This window comes from Dipodomys merriami, unplaced genomic scaffold (assembly GCF_024711535.1).
Source record: "Dipodomys merriami isolate MVZ:Mamm:240054 unplaced genomic scaffold, mDipMer1.0.p SCAF_3, whole genome shotgun sequence".
Taxonomy (NCBI): domain Eukaryota; kingdom Metazoa; phylum Chordata; class Mammalia; order Rodentia; family Heteromyidae; genus Dipodomys; species Dipodomys merriami.
Genome location: NW_027204492.1, coordinates 79,109,309 through 79,116,049, shown reverse-complemented (window position 1 = coordinate 79,116,049; position 6,741 = coordinate 79,109,309).

The window sequence follows — 6,741 nt, the reverse complement described above, 5'->3', positions numbered from 1 at the left end:
ATAAAAATATAGTAGACCCAGAATTTATAAAGAAAAAAATGAAATCAGTTGAAGTGCCGTATCCAATTTTGTTCTTCAAAGACTGTGCATTTCTAGCCAAGTGTCTGTGGCTCACTAGAATCCTAGCTACTCAGGAAGCTGAGATCTGAGGATCTTGATTCTGTGGCAAATCCTATCAAGAAATCTTTGAGGATTTCCTCTCCTATTAACTACTGGAAAGCTAGAAATGGCACTGTGGCTCAATTAGTATAGAGCACCCAGCCTTTAATGAAAAAGCTAAAGCACAGCACTGGGCCCTGAGTTCACTCCATATGCTACAATACTGGTGCACATGCACACACACACACACACACACACACACACACACACACACACACACACACACACACACACACACACACACACACACACACACACACACACAGAGGACTGTATATTTTGACAATTTTTCTTTCTTCTTTTCTTTCTTTTTTTCTTTCTTCTTTCTTCCCTTTTTCTTTTATTTGTTCTTGTGTGTTGGTTACCAAAATCTCAGGCTGTCTGCCTAGTAGGTAAGTTCTCTACCATGGACTTAAATCCTCACCCAAGAATTAGTTTCAAAGTCTTCTATTATATTAAGTGAAGTAAGCCAGGCCCAAAGAAACTTAGGTCCCATGGTTTCCCTTATTTGCAATAAATAGTATATGTCTGAGTCAAGCAGAAAAGGTCAGATAAGTTGATGTTAGGGAAATGAACCCTAAGATATGTATTCAGATGTTTTTTTCTTTCAGGTGACTGTTTCTAACACATTTATAAGATTATTTTTTTTGTTGCTTTGTATATCCCTCCCCCATGGTATAACCCCTGCTTTCACTGTATTTGAGGTTGGTATAATTTGTGGAGGGGGAGGGAAATAACAAGCCGTTTAAATAAGGATACAGGTGGACCTGTTGTAACAATGAGATGTACAAGTCCTTATGTGGAAAAACGAACTTTACAACTTTGGTGGGGGGGGAGGATGGGAAGGGATGGGAAGGGGAAACAAAGGAGGAGGCTACAATGTTTGATAAGAAATAACTCATTATCTTGCCCATGTAATTGTAAACCCTCTATACAGTATTTTCACAATTAAAAATAAATGAATAAAATAAAATAAAGAAAAAAATCAAATGAAAGCCTAGAATGTTGTCTTTAACTTGAAGCATAGAATGAAGATAGTAATAATACAATCATGAAGATTGTCGGCACACTGCAAAATAGAAAATTTAGAGTTTTGCTTTGATTCCAAAATAAAGGCAAATTTTAAAAAATTAGGTGACTTGATTTTAAATTTTTAAAATTTTTTTATTGTGAAAATACCATACAGAGGGTTACAATTACATGGGCAAGGTAATGAGTACATTTCTTATCAAGCATTGTTGCCTCCTTCTTTGTTTCCCCTTCCCATCCCTTCCCATCTACCCACCCTAACCTCCATCCCCCCCCCCGCCCCACCAAAGTTGTAAAGTTCAATTTTCAACATAATGACTTGTACATCTCATTGTTGCAATGGGTCCACCTGTATCCCTATTTAAATGGTTTGTTTTTGTCCTTCCCCTCCACAAATTATACCAAGCAGGGGTTATACTGTGGGGGAGGGACATACAAAGCAATATAGAAATCATCTTATAAATATGTTAGAAATAATGGCAAGAAAGAAAGAATTTGAATACTTATTTTGGGGTTCATTTCACCTAACAACTTATCTGACCTTTTCTGCTTGTCTCAGAGATATACTAGTTATTGCAAATAAGGGAAACCATGGGACCTATGTTTCTTTGGGCCTGGCTTACTTCACTTAATATAATTTTTTTCAAGTCCTTCCATTTCCTAACAAATGGGGCAATGTCATTCTTTCTGACAGAGGCTTAGAATTCTATTTGTATATATACCACATTTTCTTGATCCATTCATCTACTGAGGGGCATCTGGGTTGGTTCCATATCTTAGCTATGGTAAATAATGCTGCAATAAACATAGTTGTGCTGGTAGCTTTAATATGGACTTGTTTGTGATCATTTGGGTAAATGCCCAAAAGTGGGATTGCTGGGTCATATTGAATTTTTTAAATCCTTATTATTTTTACATAAATTTTTATATTTAAGTATTTGTACGAAGGAGTTTCAATTCAACATGTCAGTTTATAAGTACAATGTATCTTGGTCAGTGTAAACCATCCATCAGTTTCCCCTCTCTCTCCCAACATGTCCCATCAGTCCAAGTTACCTGGTTCCATTTTTACATGTGTACATTGAATATTATGATTGTATTTACTCATTCTTCCTATTTCAATTTTTCTTGCTCCTTGTTTCCCCCTTCTTGTTAACATATGTTTCAGCATCATTTTGTTAAACTGTGAGTTTGTTCTTTGAAGGAATCACATAATTGCAATCCTCCCCTATACATAGCATAATTCAGTCAATATGTTTTTGTATATGTGCATTTACCCTGTATATGTTATGTATGTTTCTAAATTACATCTACCTTCCACCTCTGATATCAAACATGAACTTTTTGTTGCTCAGGGCTTTAATTAGTTCACTTAACATATACTATTAGTCTTTTTAATAATGTATTCTGATTCAACAAGATGCAGAGCTTATTTCAATTTTTCTATATTTATTGAGACTTACTTTTGACCTGCACTATGATCTGTTTTGGAGAATATTCCATAGGATGCCGAGATTGATGAATGTTGTTCAGCTGCTGGATGAAAAATTCTATAGATTTCTGTTAGTCCTATTGGTCAATAGTGTAATTTATATCTGAGGTTTCTTTCTGAGTTTTTACCTATGATTTATCCGTTGGTAAAAGTGGAGTGTTGAAACATCCAATTCTTATTGTGTAAGTCTGTGTGTGTTTTTAAGTCTAGTAGTGTTTGTTCTACATAGTTTGGTGCTCCACTATTTGGTGTATATTAAGATTGTTATGTTTTCTTGATGGTTACCATTATTAATATAAAGTGGCCTATTTTATCTGTTCTCTTAAATTTTGCTTTGAAATCTACTTTATTGAATATGATTATTGACTCTCCATCCTGTTTGCAAGGTCTGTTTACTTGAACGTTTTCTTTTTTTTTTTTTGCAGTCTTTTACTGTAAGGATGTATTTGCTTTCTCAGTTGGATATGTCGCTGTAGACAATATATAGTTGAGCTTTGTCTTTTGGTAAAACTTGCCATTCTATGTCTTTGAATTAGAGAATTGAATCTACTAGTATTGAGTATTAAAATTGAGAATTATGCAGTAGGTTTTGTCATCTTTATCCCAATTTGAGTTTTCTCTTTCTCTTCCTCACGTTTATCTGCTCATCTGGCAGGATCTCTTTTCTCTGTTTGTTTCATGTTCTTTCAATCTTTTTTTTTTTTTTTTTTTTGGTCCCATCGTGGGGCCTGAACTCTGGGGTTGGGCTCTGTCTCTCAGCTCTTCAGCTCAAGGCTAGCGCTCCACTTGAGACACAGCGCCACTTCCAGCTTTTTTTCTTTTTGTTTATGGGGTGCTGAGGAATAGAACCCAGGGCCTCATGCATGCAAGGCAAGCGCTCTACCACTGAGCTACCTTCCCAGCCCCATGTTCTTTCAATCTTGAGAGTGAATAATGTCTGAGTATCATCATCTATGGTTCTAGTTTATTGCACATAAATTGTTTTAGTTTTTATTTATCTTGGAATGACTTTCCTTTTCCTTTGTATTCTGGCTTCACTGTTTTTTACATTTAGTTCTTGAAATACATCATTCAAGGCCCACCTTGTTTTTGTGGTTTTTGTTGTTGTTGAGATATCTGCTATTATTCTTCTAGGCTTCTCTTGTAAGTTATCTGTTTTTTCAACCTTAAGTATTTTTAAATATATTTTTGTGATTAATGTATCACAGAGTTTCCATTTTTTCACAGTTTCCTTTCTTTGTTTTGCTTTGTTGGTTTTACCAAGCACTGTTTATATAACTGGGAAAAGGTGGACAAAGCAAGAATAACAACACAACCTATAAACCTTAATTTTATTCTGTTGGAGCAGGATTGCAACTCAAATTGATAACACATACGCACACAAACATGTGTGTGTCAGAAGTATGTATGTTAGATAATGAAAACTACTGTGAATATAAATAAAGCCAGATAAAGGGACAAAGAAGCAAAGGACGTCATTTTGAAAAGTATATGTTTGCTGGTGTCCCTAACACTGAAAGATCTAAATGAAGTGAGGTGTCAGTCATGCCTCTATCTGGGAAAATATCTGTAATCTTGGAAGAGGTCATCATCAGAAAGAAACATTCAATGTAGTGGTATGCTTTGTATATTTAAAAGACAGCAAAGAATTATTGTTGCTGGTATAGCCAGTGGTGAAAATGAAGTTTTTCAGCAGTAGGAAAAGAACCTTCTATCTCTTAGTAAAAAGAAATTCAATGGAGAGAACAAGAATGGATGAATAAAGATTACAGTAAAACCACTAGCACAACCATACTCATCACAGCACTAGTCACCATAGTCAAGATATGGAATCAGCCCAGATGCCCCTCAGTGATATTGAGCCAGGTGCTGATGGCTTGTGCCTGTAATCCTAGCTACTCAGGAGGCTAAGATCTGAAGACTGCAGTTTGAAGCCAGCCCAGGTAGAAAAGTCTCCATGACATTCTTATCTCCAATTATACACTGAAAAAACAAAAGTGGAGCTGTGGCTCAAAGTGGTAGAGCACTAGCCTTGAGCAAAAGAGCACAGGGACAGCACCCAGGCCTGAGTTCAAGCCCCACAACTGACAAAAGAAAAGAATAATATTGTAACATCCAGAAGGAAATGGAAAGACTTGGAAACAATTATATGAAATAAAGTAAGCTAGACCCAGAGACACAAAAGTTGTATGGGTTGCCTCAATTGTAGTAGATAGACTGTGCCTAGAAAGACTAGGTCAATGCCCAACAAAATCTGTGGCAGGAAATGGATACTTGCAAGACAGGGGGTGGGGCCAAGTAGAGTGGTAGAGGAATGAAGGTGGAAATGGGGGAGAATCAATTAAGAATTCACCATAAATACCAGAAAATTAAGGGAAGGTGTGGGCCGAAGAGGGTAAGAATGTTGAAGGAGATGACACCAATCAAGATGCACTGTGTTCACAAACTGCTTTGTTAACTGGTACCGCCTTTGTGCAATTAATTAAATATAATTTTAAAGAAAGAAAGAATCTTACATCCTTCAAAACATTAAAGTATGTAGCTTAGTTTAGCTATAGATTTCTTTTTTAAAATATTATTTTAAGTAGTTATGCAATGGTGTTTCAATTCAACATGTCAATTCATAAATACAATACATCTTGATCAGTATCACCCTTTCCATCATTCCCCTATCCATTTTTCCCAACCACACTCATCCCTTAAGTTGCCTAGTTGTACATGTGTAGTGATGACTCTATTCATTAATTCTTCCTTTTTTCATTTAATTTCTTTTTACTAAGAGGGGTGCTTTTCTTATCTGCTTTTTTACTGTTCTAAAAGCTTCTTGTAGCTTTATGAGGTTATCTTCTTTGAGATTTAGGAAGTTTTCAGCTATTACACTATTAAATATTATTTTATATGCCATTAGCTATCAGCTCTTCTCCTTCCTCAAAAGCATGAGACAAAAAATTGTATTTTGAGCCTGAAATTCTCACAAACCCTTTTTGTAATTCTTTTTTTTTTTTGGGGGGGGGTCCGGTCGGGGACCTGAACTCTGGGCCTGGGCACTGTCCCTCAGCTCTTCAGCCCAAGGCTAGCACTCTACCACTTGAGCCACAGCGCCACTTCCGGCTTTTTTCTTTTTTTGCTTATGTGGTACTGAGGAATCGAAACCAGGGCCTCATGCATGCAAGACAAGCGCTCTACCACTGAGCTACCTTCCCAGCCCTGTAATTCTTGTAATATTTTGCATATTTACTTCTTCTTTCTCTATTATATTTGCTCTGCATTAAAGCCCAGAAACTCTGTCTTTGGTATCATCATCTATTAGGCTGGTGAAGTTTTCTACTTTGTTTTTATCATGTTTTTTCAGTTTGGTCATTAATTTTTCAGAATTTTTAGCTTTGTTAAGACTTTCAGTCAAGTCTGCACTGACTTCCTTAAGTAATTACTTTGTTTATCTTTATCTTCTTGGATCTCTTTTAGCTGTATTTTCATTGAATTCCTTTGCATTCACATTGGTTTCTATTAGCTTTTAATTAATTTTCCCTTTGAATTCCTTTATTTAACTCAGCATCTTCATTGTGTTCACAAATTTCCTTGTAGAAGTCTTGTTTTATATCACTAAACATTTTATTCAATAGTTGAATTCAGTGTGTAAGCTTTCCTGTACTTCACTATCATTCTGTTCCTTTGCTCTTTTGGGTGATACTGTCTCTCTGATCTTCATATTTCTTGCATTTCTATGTTGGGATTTTCTCATATAAATGCCCATTTTGGTATCAGCTTTTAGATGCTTGAAGTCTTTCTGATGAGCTCTTCTCTGTGCTCCCCAGTGGACCAGGTGTTAAGTGGTTTATTTTTCGCCACTTGTGTCAGTGATGTATCTCAGCTTTCATACCTTCTCGAAATAAAGTTAGAGTGAATTCATAACATAGAGTAGGATACCATTGGTAGCTTCTACACATCCAGTATTGTTATATGTTCTGGAGCTAGGGTTTTTGTATATTAACATAGGTGTTAGAACTAAGCTCTTCTGTGTAGGGGGAATAAGAGAAGAGATATAGAGTAAGGAAATGGTG